Below are 19,025 nucleotides of genomic sequence, written 5' to 3' on the forward strand. Positions count from 1 at the left end.
TGTGGCACAGCAGGGGACGGTAAACCAGCACAGCAAGAGGAGGGAGGCAGAGGTCCCTCGTATCCTGCCAACGGCGGACCCAGTGACCCCCGAACGCACGCTACCGACGGACTCAAACAAAGAACAAAAACAACGTGACCCGCCCGCACAAGCCCCGCCCTTCGGGGCTGCCCTGAGTCAGGATTAGTTTCACCGAAACGCAGGCACGGGGGAACAGGAACGCCAAGAGGGGACGCTTCGAAGATGATGTGAGGAGGGGCAATGTGGCACTTGGCAGACAGATTCAATACGGGCACATTTTGGACCCTTGGGGAGCTCCACTTCATGGCAGATGCGCCGGGGGGGTGGTGGTGGGGGGGGGGGGGGTGGCAGACATAGGTTTGGAGGGGACCGTTGAGAGGGGGGCACGTCGTTAGGATAACTCTCCTGCCTGTGGCCCATCTCCCACTGAGATAACAAGCTGCAGACAGTGACCCAGAACAAGGAAATGATCAGCATCTCATCCTGGGCATTAATGCATGAAGGAGCCAACATGCTATTCCCTGTGAGCTGTAGCCGCCCGCAACACAGAGGAGCCATCGAATACAGACAAGGCCTGGAGATAGTGGGAGGAGACATGGACAAGATTTCCCTTAAAACAAGGTGGGCAGTGTGACTTGTAGCTGATGGTGCTAGTTTGAAGTAAAGTACGATGTGAATATTCAGTGTCTAAGGACATGCTATAAGACTATTGTTTCAGTGTCGGTAATGTTATTTCTATATGAAAATCTGCACTTTTTTCCCCACACGCAGAAATCCGTACTTCTCTACAATGTGGAAATGATCTTTTTCATTAAAGACAATGATTTTAGAATTTAACATTGCTTAAGCTATTTGAAATTTGGTATGCCAAAGACATAAAGAAAGTTGGCAGAAAGCTGTTGTCTGTGACTGTATTGTTCTCCATGATCTTCTGTACCCCTTGCTGCTTATGCCTTGATCAAATTAATTTGTGGTTGCTGACATCATAGACTCCCCACCCCCATCCCAATACTGATTAATAGATTTTGAATGGCACAGTCGAGATTTAATTTATTTTATTAGATCTTGTCGCCATCCAGACCGTCATGTTTGGCATGCTTACTGGGATTTCTGTAATTTCACGGTCTGTCTTCACTGGTGTTATTGTTTGTTTTTAGGCTTTTAAATAAATTTCCCTTAGCACCTCTCTTCTGCCAATGTAGGGCAGCTTTAGCTATTGCCCTGATTGTGGTTTTAAGACCCATTACTGTACTACTCTCAAGAGATCTACATGAAGACAAGCACTGCTCTCTCTGCCAACAGACAAAGCAACAGGCTAAAAGCAAGCAGGCCCCCACCAGTATTAGGCTATGTTCATGTAATGATCCACTATAGGCCCATTCCTAAACTACTTTTTTCTCTCCAAGACAAAAAAAACATTAAGCAACTAAGAGTTTTATAAAAAATGAATGCAGTCTCTCTGAAAACTGAAATCTGAAGTCAGTCTTGGCATTTGTATTCTAGAACTCCATTGCTTTCAATTACCAGTATGGATACATCAGCATTAAAATGTTCAATTAAGAACATTCTAATCACATGTTTGTGATCTTACACCTTAAAGGGTTAAATGCTCTGCCATACCTTTGCATAATTTTATGGTACACACCATTATGTTTTCAGTCCGTTCTATCATTTTATATGCTAACCGTTATATGGAGACTGTTTTATTGGTTAGTATGGCATGTATTAGGAAGTAATGTTGTTTTAAAGCGCCCCAACAGAGAAGCATTTAGCAACAGTAGAGTTTGCATATTAGTGATGAGAATATTACGATTTGTTTATCATATCCATTATGTTTAACACAGCTGTTCTTAAATGTGCTAACAGGGAGATCTATATGTGGGAAACACGTATAGTTGTTAGGACTTAAACATGAATGCATGGGAAAGCATACAGCATGGAAAAGAAGAAAAGGAAAAAATGCCCTAAAGTGACTTTTTTTTTTTTTTTTTTTGGAATCGGGGGCTTAAGGACTCCATCATTAAAGAAAATGAGAAACAGAAGGAGAGAGTCTAAGAGTGGCAGATGCAGTTCAGGGCTAATTCAGGGAGGAATGGGATTCGATGTCAGCCGCACAGCACGTCCATGAGACGCCACGTCACGATGACCGGATCACGTGCTGACCCCCCCCGTTCACATAAACTTATCATTTTGGAAAAGGCAACACACAGGAAGCAAATTCACCAACTGGAATGATGACCTCTCAACCACTGAGCTCAGCAGGGCCCAAGCAAAACATGATGGCAGCAAAGATTAAAGTTGGCTTCTTAAGGTTTATGCAATTTATGCACTTTGCAGGACCCTAAAAATAAGATCACTATAAAGCAAGTATCCTGGTGCTTTTTCCCAATTTGGTGCATTTCACATGGAGGCCTCGAGGTAGCGAACATTTGTCATGCAGTCCTTTCTTTTAAAAGACATCTGCGAGCTGGCTAATTCATTTCCTTTCTCTCTCTCTTTAGTTCCACCCAGCAAAGCAGTTAAATACAACATCGCAAATAAAGTCACATAAAAACGTTTGCTACTCAAGATGCTTGTCGTCGGCTTTAATTTCATATCAAGGGAAATGTGTGCTTACAAGTCATTTGTTACATATAAGGTATGAAGAACAACAGTACGATGGGACTCATTGCAACCTCGAACGTATAGTGTGTCTAGACGAATAGGTTTAAACCCATGTAGTATCTATTCAAAATATCAAAATGAGGTAAATGCATGTAAGCTAAGGTGTGTCTGCATGTTGAAACACAGTTGTTGGATAAAAAAAATATCATCCACAAATACAAAAAAGTATTCGTAACATGTAATGGTTAAATGTTTTAGTGTGCAAATGGAGAATTTAATTTAAGGATTCCTTTATTTCATTACAAAACAAAACAAACACACATATACAAAACCAACCGTCAAACAATGCCTGAACCAGACATGTAATGCTTTGGCCATCTGTTGGGTTTCTTTATATAATGCAGTTGCATTAATACGTTACTGGCTTAATCAATTAGCTATGCTGCAGAAAACATTCTATTTGAAAAGCATGCAAATATTTTTTTTCCTTTCCATCTTCACACAAAACAGATGATTCATATGCACCGACTGTAAGAGAAATTGCATAATGTGGAATCTTGAGTTTTGGCAACAGAATAAAGACATGAAGGAAATGGTTTGTCTTAGACTGACGGGGTGTTTTGGGGATCCGGGGAACGCATCTTCCTGTACACCCCCCCGCCCCCCACCCCAACAAAGACTTGGATAAACCTCGAGAGCCTGTTGCCAAGCGACAGCACTCGCACGGGACAAAATCTGCATCCATGTGAGAGAGCGGCACGCTGAAATGCGAACATGATGCAGAAAGCCAGACTCTTTTTTTCTCCTTTGTGACTGCAGGACATGGTTGCACTTTGTACAGAAAAGTTACATGACAAAAAAAAAAAAGCCTCCGTGCATAAGAAGACTAGAGTATGCTTTGCTTGGATGAGTGCGGCTTGACATGTTCAGTAAAAAGGCAGTGAATTTTCCCATTTTAATTCACTGCTGAAACATAGGGTGACTGCACATTTTTGTACAACGTATCATTTTCTATTGTGTTTCTGAAGTGGGCCTTAAAATGCTACCATGCATAAAATCCAAAATCCACTTGAGTAAAATCATGCAAAAAAAAGAGAAAAAAATGAGGACCTCTCATGTGCAACTTGCTTTGCTTTGCAGTGAGGTTGAGTGCGAAGAATATGTGCTAAGTTCTGTGGAAAGCCCTGGGAGTCCGCCAAGGAAACATTCACTGGCTAAAGTGCAATCTGCAGAAAGAGGCGAAGTGTGGCCAAAAGAGCTCCTACGACAACGCAGCCTGCGCAAATACATCTCTCAGGGCAATTAGATCCAACAGAGTATCATTCAGCTTTGCGATTCAATTGTATATACTGTATGCTACTGTAGAAGAGGCTTGCCTTTCTGTTCTGCTCTTGAGAAAAAAAAAAAAGTTAAATTCCCAAACACTCTTATGACCATGCAAGGCAGTGATCCATCTAAAGGATTAAAGGACATTCATTTTTTTCCCCTTTTTTGTGTGATTCTATTCTGAAGGAGCCTGAACTGGCCAAAGTACTGTCCATGGGGGGAAAAAAAGGGCAAATTTGATTAAAAATGACTTTCATTTGCGGGGAACGAGGGGAAAAGTTCACAGTCCTCCAGTCACTATCACAGTCTTCTTCACAATGTAGTTTTGTTTACTGAAAGGAATGAACTTGGCCCACGCCAGAATTATGAACAATCATTTATCAGAAGAACTTCTAAAAATTGTTTCCTGTACTTGGTTGTGAATGTAAACAAGGCATGAACATTACTTATTAATATCAGGTTTTTTAATATAAATCATCAGTGATAGCAGAACTGTGGCTTTTGTTTACAGATTTAGGGGTATAGTTTTATCTGTTAACAGTGTTCATTATTCATGAATTATATTATTCATGGCCCTTGTATTGTACATATATCATGCGTAATTTCAATGTGGAGAGAATATTATAAAACTTTATTAAATTATTGGAGGGTCTGCCATATTCTCTGATTCTCAGAAAGAAGGCAAGCCTTAAATACTGTAGGAAGGAAATAAAAACAAAATTGTATTTGAGCACAAACACCTGCCCATTTTTGCCTGCCACATGCGTGATTAATAACAAACTACTATGTGCGTAAGCAGTAACAGTGAGGATAAATCAAGCTTGTCTGTATGCTCTATTCACATGGCTCATTTAAAACAATATAACCACGCGCTTCTCAATTGAAAAAACAAAGTCTACTTAAACGTCAGGCACAAAAACAGGGCCAGGCTGTTAAGAAGGGGGATATCAGGTCATGTTGACATGATTCAGCTTTCTTGTTGTTTACATTTCCATAGAAATGAGATAAGACAAATGAAGACCAATTAATATTTTCAAAAAATGCCACATAATATGCAATATGGTTAAACTAACATAGACTTCACCAGGCAGTGAAAGCTCCTCATTTACCTCCCTTCGCCACTTAAATGTTTTGCTGGTGGTTGCCCCAATCCACACCAAGTCATCATGACATACTGTAGGCGGTTTGATTTTGTCATACTGCCCAGGACATTCAGATGACAGTAGAACATCGCCAAACGCTCTCCTCATGATCAGAGGCACCGTGTTCTCTCAATAACGCCTGACCCATAGCCAGGCAGTGAGGAGGTAACAAATCAAACTCAGCGTGATTTGCAGTTTGCCTCTGAGAGTAAAGCCACAGTAAATCTCACAGGGCAAGCCTCCACTGCACGTGGAGTTAGCAGGCTCTTCTGGGTGGGCTGACACTGGGGGCCCTGTTTTGACCAGTGTCGTTCGCCCCCCATGGATGGTATCTGATTTTGATTCCCGCCTTCGGCACTGGCTTTAGTATTTTTTATTTTTTTCAGGACTGAAGCCATACTGTGGCTGCAGAACCTCGACTCTACAAATGTGAACAGCAGGAATGTCCGTGTACATGGCCATGCAAGCAAGCAAGCAAACAAGAAGTCTTGCATGGAAGGGGAATGACATAGGTGGCTTTGTTGGAATTTTGCTATTTTTTTTAAATGGGGTTCACCAAAATCTCACATTTGTTAGCAGAAATGATGTGCAGTAGAATTTTTATCCATCCATCCATCCATCCCTTATCTTTACCCGCTTATTCTGGTCTGGGTCGCGGAGGGTAGTGGAGCCTATCCCACCATGCACTGAGTGAAGGGTAGGAACACACCCTGGTCAGGTCTATTGCAGGGCAGTAGCATCATTGTTTGGGACCATTTTCTTTTATTCCATGTCATTTCCACCAGCTAAGTATATCTGCATTTATGCATTCAGTACCTTTTCAAAATAAAAAAAGTGGTAGCAGACCAATTACTGCTACACATTCCACTGGGCCCAATAAGCAAATACTCTAAAAACTATAATAGCTCAGAAACCCCTAAATCTGACATGGTAGCACTGTCTGTTATTCAACATACTGCCCAGCTGGTTGCTAAGGGTAACCAGGTGAGCCTCCTTATTTGTCTACATTTATTTAATGGCTCTTATGTTTTGTGTGTGCATACAAGATAAAGAGAGAGAGATAAATTTCTTTATAATTTAAGGTTACAGGAAACATTACCATAAAGTGTACTGTGAATAAATAGTGGAAATCAGATACACAGGAAAGTAGTAAGCCAGTGTTTCTGCAGAAATCTTCATTATCTCAATCTCTGAAGGCAGTTACTTCAGTGTCTTAGACCATGTAATAAAATCATTTAAGTACAAATCAGAACATTTTCATCTGTTTTCTGTGCTCAGTGTAATAATGGTAATCTATTGTCACCCTCAAAGTATTTACAAAGTTTTCCTACACGTAAATTAGATTTCCTTTTGGAACAATGCAGCAATCTGTTTTAATTTACTGGTATAATAAAAGTTATTTTTTCTAATTAAGTAGGATTTTATGCTTAACTCTCACAAAGAGCCATAACATATTTATGAAACAACTATTTGTTTAGAGGTATGTTTTCATCAGATTTCATCCTTGATGAAAACAATGATAATCTTGACAGTTCAACATCCTGAACCCTGTTGTACAGTGTATTTCATAAAGAAAAGCTATTTCTTTAGCTCACAGATGAAAGCAAGGCCTTGGAAGCATTGTTGGACTGCGTCCTGGAAAAAAGGATTTAGACATAAACACTGGAAGTTTTTTTTTTTTTTGTTCCAGTATGGGGACATGTAGGGCAATTCAAAAGATGAGTGGTTTCAGTGAAAAGGGAAAAAAATACTTCAGACAAATAAAACAAGCACGGAAAACCTTAGAAACCTTGTGCTGCGTGACATTACCTCACAATTATTTTTCAAAATGAGGTAGCTCTGAATTCAGAACTCAGCTAAATTCAATAAAAGCAGCTTTTCATACAGGAATGACTATGGTAAGGCGAGGAGACCATGAAGCCAAACTCAATTGAGTAAAATGTAGCTTACATATTCCTCTCAGCTGCAACAAGCTTGTTTCTTTGGCAAAATTTGACATGATATGAGACTCAAAGGCCAGTATGGAACAAATGCACAGCACATTTCTGAAAGGTGTGGCCTCAGTCTTTAAAGAACTAGACTTGTGGCCTGTAGGTAACAGGTTTGAATCCTTGGTGGATCCTTGCCTTAGTAGGCAACTAAAGTGAATCACCAATACCTTATTGCCACATTGTTTATCCTACCATGGACCAGCTGCAATTCCTTGTTATCCATTCAAATCAGTCATCACTTCTAGCATTATTTAACAACAGGTTGCAATGTTCAGGTTATGATATGACTGCAACAATGAGTGATGATGTCATAGTACACAGACAGGTTCAGCTCCAGCTCTGGTTGATCTGAAAGGCGCATTCAGTGAGATCACGTGAAGCAGTCTGCAGAGAAACCTACTCTCAATCCATACTAGCGGTTAAGGTTTGAATCCAGGAAATAATGCTTTCTGTAATGCGATCTGTAACCTTCTTTGCTTTCCTGCTCTGCATGGCTCCATGACTGTCTACATGACTATTAAACCAAGGGAAAGAGGGACATCAAAAACCTGAACAAATCATTACAAACTTGCCATTCACCTGGCCTGTGCCTGGTAGGACTAGCGCTCGTGGAGTTTTTAATTTATTAATTTAAATTTTAATTAATTTAAGGTTTTACAGTGCATAAACATTCAGAAAGCTGATATGGAAATGCTAACTTATTATCTAATTTTATGGTAAAACAAATCTTTTTAAAAAGGCTCAAGGTGACCTTAAAAATAGTCATGGGAGGATCTCCAACCAGCTAAGTCATCGAGGAGTGAGGCTGGACCGATCCTCCCATTATGTCATACAGTTTGGACAAAACAAATCCCTTTTGCACTTAATTAGTTCAAAAAAAGTGACTGCGCACTGATGTCAAGCCAGCTCATCTGTTCAGTTTAGTTTGCCATAAAATATCTCCACGCATGGAATGAAGTTCCTGAAAAGGCCACTGGTTTTCAGAGTTATCTCAGTGCAGGGAAGTTCGCGGCTTGGTGCGATCTCATTGTCTTGACATTCGGCAAAAGCGTTGCTTTTAGGCCCGACTCCAGGAGCGGCTTCAAAGGGCCCGGGGAGAAGAATGCTCAGCGCTCGTAGAAAGTCATCCACCAGGAAGTTACTTCGCCTCCTGATCTATGTGTTCCTGTAGCGCTGCTTTAGCACAGCTCTGACACTTGTTTCAATTACGCGTCCCGGAGAGCATGTAATCTGGGAACCGGAACGGATTAATTTCCGTCATCAGCATCCCTCTCACACATCAACATAAATACGCTCTGTTTCCCCGAGAAATCCAAAAATGCTTAGCACTCTAGCATTAAAGATATTAAAAATGAAATGTGAAACGCTGTATGGTGCTGGAGGTGGTTCTTATCGGAACTGAAGAAACAATGCCTTCAAGGACTGTGCATATTGCTACATTTATGTGAGAACATAATAGCACATTGTGAAGAAACTCACTTGAAACTTTTAAATCCAATTGTGAATTTTGGCTAAAATGTACTGTACCTTATTGATATCACACCCCTCCCACCTTCCCAAATGTGTCAAGAATACTTTGCTAAAGTAAAGCCAAGAATGGAGGAGTTTGATCACAGTTTTGAAATCCTCTGCATTTTAGTGTGATTTCTCATGCAGTGTGAGAGCAGCACTACGTTCCTCATTTCTCTCCAAAAATGCAAAGTTGGAGCGCATTTTGGCAGACAACCTGGAGCGTTGCCATGACTCCCATTACGGCACATTCTGGGGGCACAAACTCTCACCGCTAAATTTGCCTCGTTTCTGACGGATTCCGTCAATTAAGCAAGGGAAGGGGGATCAACGGCAAAGTACAATTTGTTTCTCGCAGGCTTAATACGGCATGCCAATAGAAGTTATGTAAAATTTATAGTAAGAACACTAAAACTGCCACTTGCACTTAAACAAATGAAAGCAATTCATCATGCTTGAAATAAAGAGACCGTCGCAGACATCAGACTTTGTTTCTCCGACTACAGCTCGTGGCCAAATATAGGAAAGCGAGTTATTCTCAACACTTCCAATGGAAAGGACATTTTAGTTCACATTAAATATTGGGTCTGAAAAATGATCTGGCCGCTGTCCAGTCTTAAGAACGTGTTAACGTTGGCACTTCCACTGTGTACATTTCCAGTAAATTGTTTTAGAGTTTATTTGACGGGATATACGCGAGGGATTGATGAATGAGATACGAGATGTTTCCCTCTTTATCCGACCTGTTACCTTTTTCAGTCATATTCTCCCGTGAAGGTTTATTTGAATGTGGCTACCTTTGTGAAATGAGCTGGCCTCATTGTTCCAGCGGCAAGGCTCGAGTAATTATGAAAAGTATAGTGTGCCAAGAACAAGCAGATGCAGGACTTTCGGTCAATTTGGCAACCCTACTATGTTGTGAGTGATTTCAGTGGGATAGTAGGGGCAATCTTCCCTCTTGACCAACCAGAAAAACACTGAATGAAAACACAAAAAGCACGTGTGAGATGATGTTGAAACGAGCTACCGGACTTACAGTGGGCTTTATTAAAGGCTCAATAGGGGTACGCTGTGTCCTTGGCCAAATTTCCACCTTAGCACTCTAAATATAGCCATCCACCAGTTTAAACTGGATTAATAAATGTCGCCCCTCTCCACCTCAGCTGGTGCACGGTGAGCATTCTGGGAGGAAAAAAATGGAGGAGAGGTGGTAGTAAAGCATCTTGATGTGATTCTCCATTTCCCCCCTTCACTCTGGGAACTTTAAATCTCCTTAAAAGGGACGGAAGGTGCTATACAAATGCAACTGATGTATTGTCACCACTGACTTTAGTCAAATATCTCCACTAGCAGCACTTCCTGTAGGCCAAGTACCTGACCTCTCTCCTCTTCCTGCTGATGAAAATCTCAGTCTCAGCTTTTTATTGGAGCAAAATATATATATATATATATATGTAAAAGAACTGCCAAATGGTTTTGGGGGAAAGATATTACTTCTTCATACAGCTGGGATGATAAGAAAATTTGAGGAATCGATAAATTGGGACAAAATGATCGATTGATATCAATATTATTTTAAAAATGTATTCAACAGTTCAATATCCAAATACGTCTAGGTTCACATCCTGTACTTTTCATTTGCGCCAGAGGCATTAGTTATCTCAACTAAACATTTGAAACTAGAAGAAATCTCCTTGAAACAATATTGTTTCAGTTAGACACTTATTAAATGCAGCGAAAACTACCAGCAGGTGAACTGTGTCATTTGAATAAACATGGATATAATTCATTACTGACTCAAGAACAAACCAAACATCTTTGTGCTTTTCTGGAGAAGTTTTGTGGCTCCCATAGATACAAATTAAAATCTTAAGCATCAGTTACTACTAAACATGTGAAACTAGACGAAATGTCCCTAAACTTACAACTTAGGCTATTCAGGTAAGGTATTCGGTTAAGGCATGCTCCATTTTCATTTAGAGTTGCTCAGTGGTGCAAAGCTAAGCCAAACAATTTTTAAAAGCCTATAAATAATTTAATTAAAAAATCACTCAAATTTCACAAAACAAGCAAGTCAAAAAAATCAATGTGCTACAGAAATACATCAACGGCAAATAACTCACAGAGACAGGACAACAAGGGGGGGGGGGGTAGGGTATGCATGGCAGCTGCTAGAAGATGAGGTGTTGCTCAGGTATTTAATGGGAACATGTCTTCTGGGCTCTAGTCTTACAACCTGCTGTTCTAAATTTGCGGTCACTGGTTGTTCAGCCAGATTCAGGTGCAGTTGTGGCTCACAGAGCAGAGATATGATTCTCTTATGGTTCTGTTGTACCTTTGTTTCCATTGTCTAGATTTCCTAAGCACTGAATTTAAACCTGACGTCATGATTGTTTTTTTCTGTATGATTACACACTGAACACTGCGTGATCCTTTATTTACAAATCGAAACTAAGCTAATAGAAAATACTTTGCACATCACCATAACAAGTCTTCACAGGCAGCTGAACACAAGCCAGGGACATAATAAACAGGGAGGTTCTGACTCCGAGACACACAGTACCGGTACTCTCAGAAACAATGTGAACCTGGCTTCGTGTGTATTTACAGAAATCATGCAGGACTGCAGTGTGTGATCTGCTGTAACCATCTGTAACTCAATTCCTGGAAAATGCGCAAGCTGTATGGAATTCGCCATCCCTTCCATGGAAGGTGTCAAGTCAGTTCGCTCATTTGACACCTTCCATGACTAACTCAGGGAATCTTTTAAAAAAAAAGATTTAGAGTCAGCAACAATAAATAACGCGTATGTTTATACAGAGCATGGCACAGTGCTACAGTGGGTAGCACTGTCACTTCACAGCAAGAAGGGTTCGAATCCCAGGTTCAAATCTCGGCCTTTCGTTTACATGTTCAGAGACATACAGGTAAGCTAATTGGAGACTCTAAATTACCCATAGGTATGAGTGTGTGAGTGAATGGTGTGTGCGCCCTACGATAGATTGGAGACCTGTCCAGGGTGTATTCTGCCTCTCACCCAATGCATGCTGGGATAGGCGCCAGCACCACCCTGACCAGGAATAAGCGGGTATAGAGAATGGATGTATCTTTAAATCGCGTTTTGAGTACAGTCTTTCTAAAGGGGGTATGACAGTGAAATGTTGTTCAAATCAGAGCCCAGCTCCTACAGAAGGATACACAAGGCATTTATTTACAGTGTTTTTAAGTTCCCAATGCTGGTCATTCCAGCACAAGTCTCAGCTGGTATTCTGTGCCCTTATCTCTCGCAGTCCTCACTAAAGTACCCACAGACCATCATGGAGGTTAATGAGGGGACCACGCCCTCATCCTCAGGACGTTTTCACCCAAGCCCCGAGAGGCGTGTTTTTAAACCCCCCCCACCCCCCACCAATGGGAGCACAGCGGGACGGACGGCAGAAAGGTTCTCACCGCAAAAGACGTCAAATTTATTGCTTGTTATCCTTTCCCTAAATCTTCCTAACACCATTGCATAACACGCTGAGGGTAATGTACACACTAATGGGGAGGAGGGCGTAAATCTATCACGGCGCAGTAAATTAGAGCGGCGCGCTTTTTTTGTGCGCGAGGATCACGACGTTGGCGGATAATGGCCGGGGCCCGGGAGGGCGAGCGTGCGTGATGTACGGCGGCCGTGGCGACTTCACTCAGAAAAATCGCCCTTGACCGCGAGCTCCCAATAACGCTCACGCAGCTCAGCTCTGCTCAGCGATGATTCTTCACAACACTGGAGGCATGCCGCGCATTAAGGTTCATCGTCTAGGAATGTCCTTCCTCCTTTAACGCCTCTTAGAAAAAGGCCCCGATGCCCAAACTCAGCACTCAGGCCCATGTTGAGTCACTGGAAGGGAATGAAGCGGAGACAGCACCTTTTAATCAAAGCTACAGAGGGGAATGACTGCCTGGGTAGGACGGTGCACTGAATGACGCAACTGATCATGAAAAAAAAAGGAGTAGTGATCATGATTTTGGGGAAAAATATCCATTTTTATCAGGACACAAGTGAATTAAAATGTAAAATGCAAAATTTGGAGTTCCAAAGAAGCATTGCATGGTCTACTACTGTGACCTGGTAATCTCAAGTATTTCCCCTGTTGAATTTAACTGAAATGATCACAGCTGGTCTTTAAACACAATTCTTCCAGGGGGGCATGCCTACAGGATTGCAGTTCTTGAGGTCTATGGATTTCAACCTCTCCTATATTCATTCATTCATTCATTCAACTATTCATTTACTTGTATTCATTAGCACACTCATCAGCACACTCACTCTAATGACCCCGTAGCACCTCTGTTTATTCCTGCATGTTCGTAAGTCGCTCTGGATAAGAGCATCTGCTTAAATTATTAGGAACCACCCTCCCCCCACACACATTTTTTATAAAATGGATATGGCCTTGGTGTCATTGAGCTATGAAAGTATATAGCGACTGCTCAAATCCTTTTCATTTTTCCAGGGATCGTAAGAGGGGAGAAAAAGGAAAAGGCAGTTATTTTAGTGCAACCCTAAATGAAGTGCAAGCAGCAGAAGCTCACTGGCAGGGCCTATTGTAAAATAAAACAATAACGTATTATCAGTGACCCTGCGCATCAAGCCTTTCTAATTGAACTGGACTCTTTGTAATACCTTCCATGCCAAAATCCACTGGCTTTTGTTTGAATAGCGTAAACGTTGCCAGATGGACCAGGCAGAAGGTTCTGGAAATCCTAATAATCCAGTATGGGGGTCACCCACCTTGATGAGTCGGAACAACAGGCCCAAACAGAGGGGCGAAAACGCGTGGCCCGGTTCCAGCCCAGTGACACGGCCAATTCAAGACAAATACGGGAATCCAGTTTTCCCCGTTGGCTCTGTAAAAATACATGAATGGAAAAAGAACTGGTCTAGCTTTGCTTGGCATTGCCATGCTCCATTGAACAGAGCTCATGTTCCAAAAAGCTCACGCTTCTCCACAACACCAGTCATCGATCATCTGATCAACACTGCTGTTCAAACCAGATCCTTGGTCTTCACTGGGTCCCACTTTATTTTTCTATTGTATGAACTAATAATTGATGAACTGGATGTCATTGCATTTATACAAAAGGAAATGAGCACATAGAAAACTAAGTATTTTTATAATTAAATGTGATGATGTTTTTAAGTGCCAAGACATTGTTTCATGTGGTTTCCATGGATACGTGCAATATTGAATATGGCTTCAAGATACTAAACCCAATTCAAATAAATTCTTCACAATTTTTTTTGCAAACAAGTAGTGTATAGGCTCACCTTACCTTAGCCTTCTTTAAATTCTGAATATGATCTCTCATGTAAACTATGTATCATCATGTATAGCATTTCTCCTCTAATGTTAATAGCCTTGTATGCTTGTTTGAATGTAAGCTTTAATCTGATCTTTAAAAATTACAGCATTGTATAACATGGTGGGGAAAGGTGATTTTTTTTTGCAGAAAAAATAAATTCAACAATAAATTCAGTGTTTACTGCAGCACCTATGGAACTACGAACATAATAAAATATGCATATGATCTCAATCACATCAGGGGACAATAAAGGAGACACTATCAACCACTTTCAACTTCACTGCTAAAACAGCAAAGACAGGGGAGGAGCTTTCTGTGCAGAGTAAATGGTCATTCCTCAGGTAGGCGACATGACTGCAGTTTTTCATAAGGAAAAACATTTTGGTTCACAGTGCCATTTTCCATTGTTCTTCGTTGTTTTACAAAATAGTATAAACTGCAGGTCTGCTACAACCGTAATTATAGATGAGAGACATAAGGACTGCATATGAATGAAACAGCCAGTGTTGTTCTGTTGCGTTTTATTTTTATACCAAGTAGATTCTGAAAAGTATTTTAAAAATCTGTAGAAGGCCTGGATATGTTCAATAATAGGAACCCTCTAACAAACACAAACAAGTCTGTTCTTGGCTCTGGCACTTATGCGCACATAATTATGTGATGCAGTTAAAACTAGAAAACAAGCTAGACAGAAATGGAGGTCTAACCCTAATGCTTAAACATGACGTTTCAGATTAATAAGAATATTAAGCTCTTCACAAACACAGGCGCCATACTGCTGTACTCAGAACACACTGGGCTAAGCACATGGCTTTGATTAAGGAACAAATCCTCTCTTTTGTATTGTGTTATCTGAAGTAATGACTTAAGTCCCATTTGTCTTTGCAGTGACCTTCAGCTTCGTGAATCACGGCTGCCAGAAAACTAGCACGGCACAGGACTCTGAGATCCGGGAGAGGAAGTTTGCTGGTGAAAAGATACTGCAGAGGATCACGAGCTAAGAAAACTGTACACCAACTTGCAGTGGAAGGATGGTTATTTACTTCAAAAGGAGTCATCCTTCGTGAATTTCATTCAGTTTTTTTGTCACTCCAATAATAAGAGCCACTCTTTATTTCCAATGATTACTAAGAGCTTATATAGTACGTCTGCCTATCATGCCTGTCTATCAAGTTCCCTTGTCCACCTCCACCTGTGAAATCCCACGTGTGAATTTCCATACATGAGGGACATTCTCATCTTACCACCTGGAGGGTTACAGCCCCGTCTTCCGTGCCACACAATGGGAAGGCCCGCGGTGAGACGGCTCAACTCGAGCTGGGGAGATTTACCTGGTTTCTGTGCTCCCTCACTTTCTCATGCTCCTGGCATGCAGTGCCAACCAATCAGAGGGAGCATATTCATAAGAAGAGCAGCTGGAAAGTTTTGGAGTTTGGGAGGGGGGTTTGTTTTGGGGGAGAAGTGGGAAACGAAAGAACGTGGGAACGTGGGAACATAAGAGCGTTCATTAAGGAGAACCATTCACCCCACAGGCACGTGGGCTTTGGCCAAGGAACAACAAAAGTGGAGCAGTAGTGGACATTGATAGAAGGTGCAATGTGGCTGGCAGGAGAAGCCTTAGAAATGGGGCAGCACCAGTTTAAGAAAGATGTGCCACCATGCGTCCAGATGGCCAGTAAACAGGATCTGGTTCTCTCTTTCCCCTTGTCCACTGCAGTGGACATTGCAAACAGATGACAGGCCCAACCAGCACAGGGCTGAGAGCCATCCAGTTGGGAGAAGACAGGAGAATGACGGGGGATAAGGAGAATGCTGTCGGAGGAGGCCCGGGCCGGTAAGGAGCTGAGAAATGAGGTTATGGAGGCAGCAAAGGCGTTTAAGTGACAGGAGCTGAGCGGGAGTGAGCGATGCTGTATGGAGATAATGGTTATGGGGAAGAGCTATATGGGAAAACCAGAGGGAAGAAAGAGTGGAGAGCGAAGGCTAAAGTGTGGGAGGACCCGAGTGAAGAAGGAAGCAGAATCGCCTGTCCCAGACAAGGTGAAGTCATCACACGAAGGTCAATGCCTGTTTTAAGACCACTCCACTCCCAATGAATTACACTCTAATGGTACTGCTCTCTCCTTGAATTTACATTGAGTCATTTTCCTTAACATTTCAAGTCCTTTTAACATTCTGCTCATATTAATTTCTTATTCATAACCAACACCCGTGATACTGTATAGTCAAGGGACTGCCAGTTATATATGCAGCAGTACACATTAGTGGTAACAGACAGAATTGGACGTGCAAGGTAGAGGTTGTAGGTTTGAATCCCAAATGGAGCATTGCTGCTGTGCCAGCAATTATAGTAAAGGGGGGGAGAAAACATGTCACACCTGAATGTTGATACCCTGTCAGACAGACAAAGGAGCATGGTGAAATGTGCGCAACTGCCGTTTGCAATAGCTCGCTGTACAATCTGTGTTCCATTATGTGCCTGATGTCATATCACAAGGTCTACCTTTAAAAGCAAAAAATAAATAAAAATAAGCAAAAACATCCCTGTCTGGCACAGGGCCCTCACAGATGCAAAGTCCTGTGTGACTGCTCTATTCGACCGCCCTTAGTGGCAGGCCTAAGTGCTTGGTCATTTCTGAAAGAGGGAGCAACAGGTTTGTCACCCTTAATCTAAGGATCGGACTGTGCACACTTTCTCCTCAACTGACCAGAAACAATTGTGGGTACAGTAAAGATCCTATCCTATCCTCTACAAGGTTCTGAATTCCATAATTAACAAAACTACAACCAGGCTCTCCAAGACCCCATTATCATCTAAGTCGAGCCAAGAACATGGAAAGGTTTGGCAAAAGCCTCTTGTTGAATGACAATCTAACATACCCAGGTATCCCCACAAGAGGAAAAGAGGACTTGTTCAACCTAAAACTGACAGCCATGACCACACCTCTAGGATACCATAGCATGTCAGGTTTTTGTCACCCAGAAGAATTGTACATGGGTATTTATATGGTTCCAGAGACTTCCATATTCAGGAACCAAATTTTAGAAACCAGAAAAGTCTTTTACATGTCTGGGTACGAATATATGGCTTTTAAAGCAATGCATTCAAGTATGCAAATGGTAACTTCGCTGCACCAATGACTGACTTATCTATGGATCCTCTAATGTATCCATAATCTCCTCATAGTGGCTCTATGGCCTGGCCTGTGAACTTGAGACAAAACAAAATATTACATTTTCCAAATGTTTGAATGCAATCACTAAAATTCATTACTTGGATCAGCAATCACATTTGTTAATATCCAAAAAAAAAAAAAAAGTAAGAAAATTAATTTTTTACTCTCGCCAGCATTTGTGAAGAGCCAAAGTATCTGCATAAAACAAATAATTCATTAATTGTTTCGATATTTCCTGTCCGACTGAATGAATGCAGATGACTTTGCAGCAAATACTATGCATACAGGAGAACATAGGAGTTTCATTTCGTGCCCAGGGGAGGGGGAGAAAAAAAACAAAAAACCTTCGGATCACTCAAAGTCTGGGAGTCATCAAACATTTCTTTTTCAAATCAACCAAAATGCACAACATATAAACACAACTGTGTCTTCTGCTAAAAAAAATGCAACATCGCAAAAAAGGAGTACATAGAGCGGGGTGCGCGACAATATTGCATCATAAAATCTAAAAAACAATCTTAAAGTTGTCCTTTTTTTTTTTTTTTTTTTTGTAAAAACCAAAGCATTTCCAGCTCCTGGTTAAACACCTCACTCATCCATTGAAATTAAAGGTTCTCAAGCCCAGGATTAATTAGCCTGAATGTATGGTTCTTCATGTACTCCTAAACAGAAAGCACGCTGACCGAACGAAGGCATCGACCGTGCAGTAACTAACAGTAACAGCCAACACAGAGATTTGTCATTGTGAAGCAAATACCAAAAACAATGTCAAACGTTATAAACAAACTGTTTATGTATTGCACCAACCACACCCTATCAAAAATGAATAATACTCGATGGGAACATGGAAAACAGCAAACAGAAGAAGCATAATGAATAACTCCTTTCTGTTGTGTAAATACTCATATTCATCATTTACAAATTGTTCAGTGAACTAACAGTATACAGTATTAAAGTCATGTTTTCTAGCCACACAGATTCATAAGGTAAATTACTTTCCCTTTCAGATGCTGTGTTAAAGAGAAGGCTCCTTGCCAAAAAAAAAAAAAAAAAAAAAAGCACTACTGTACCCACAAAAGGACTACTTCAAAAAAACCTCTTGGCATCAAACAATGTTCCTTGATGGTACAGTTTAATTATTTGAATAAGTCATAAAAATGAATGTTTAGAAAAAACACTTATGCCCTTTTACCGCATTATTTCAATAACATTCTGAATAACCCACTAAGATGTGTCCATTTTAACTGCACTCAATATGCATAAATCTGACATCAAACTGCTGGATAAGGCTAAAGATATGGCACCATGAAAAGCATGTGAACAACTGAAAGGCATAAGTCAAGACTCACCCTGAACTGCCAAATAAATATTGCAGTTGGTGCCCCAGTTTAAACAAGAAATTTAAAGCAATCGTTTTAGTTTAATTTTGGAAAAACATCACACTATGACGACATAGAACATTATTCAAATTCAATCACAATATTTAATAATAGGCATGCATTCTTTATGTTTACTGTTGCGTGTTACACAAAAACAAAAAACAACAACAATACAACAAATAATAATTTTGAAAATAAGAAAGTTTGTCCTGATTTAAAATGTCCTCAAAGGCTGCAACTAGATTTGAATGAGCCTTGTAGCTTTGCTGGAGTAGGTGGAAATCGGTCTATTGTTGGGTGAAACCAATCAATTAACACACAGGCAAACTTGTCAGACTGAATTGCACGTGCAATGGTACATTTCACGGTAAATAATGCCATGGTGGAGAATTGTGGGTGACATTTTTTTAACGTACTTTGCGCCAGTTTGTTTGTGCAGCTATATTTAAAGCCACTTGATTGAGGAAACGTTGGAAATAGCAGTGAGGGCTTCCCTAATGAGACCTCTAGAGGAAAGTACTGGCATTTGGG

The 19,025-nt window shown here is 41.0% G+C and overlaps 2 long non-coding RNA genes across 3 annotated transcripts in view; one reads left to right on the top strand and one right to left on the bottom strand.

The window, feature by feature from the left end:
- On the top strand, positions 1–17,945 carry LOC135254697 (uncharacterized). Its single transcript, XR_010329950.1, has 2 exons — positions 1–642; positions 14,828–17,945. It is a non-coding gene; the product is annotated as an uncharacterized LOC135254697 (long non-coding RNA).
- Positions 11,776–19,025, bottom strand: part of LOC135254696 (uncharacterized) — a 26,745-nt gene continuing 19,495 nt past the window's right edge. Inside the window, exons 3-4 of one of the 2 annotated variants that reach the window (XR_010329948.1) lie at positions 13,368–13,483; positions 11,776–12,473 (exon numbers count right to left, since the gene is read on the bottom strand). This is a non-coding gene — a long non-coding RNA (uncharacterized LOC135254696). Of the gene's footprint in view, positions 12,474–12,598; positions 13,074–13,367; positions 13,484–19,025 lie in introns of those variants that run through there. The other variant, XR_010329949.1, reaches the window with a different exon arrangement.

The sequence above is a fragment of the Anguilla rostrata genome, chromosome 5 (assembly GCF_018555375.3).
Source record: "Anguilla rostrata isolate EN2019 chromosome 5, ASM1855537v3, whole genome shotgun sequence".
NCBI classification, from domain to species: domain Eukaryota; kingdom Metazoa; phylum Chordata; class Actinopteri; order Anguilliformes; family Anguillidae; genus Anguilla; species Anguilla rostrata.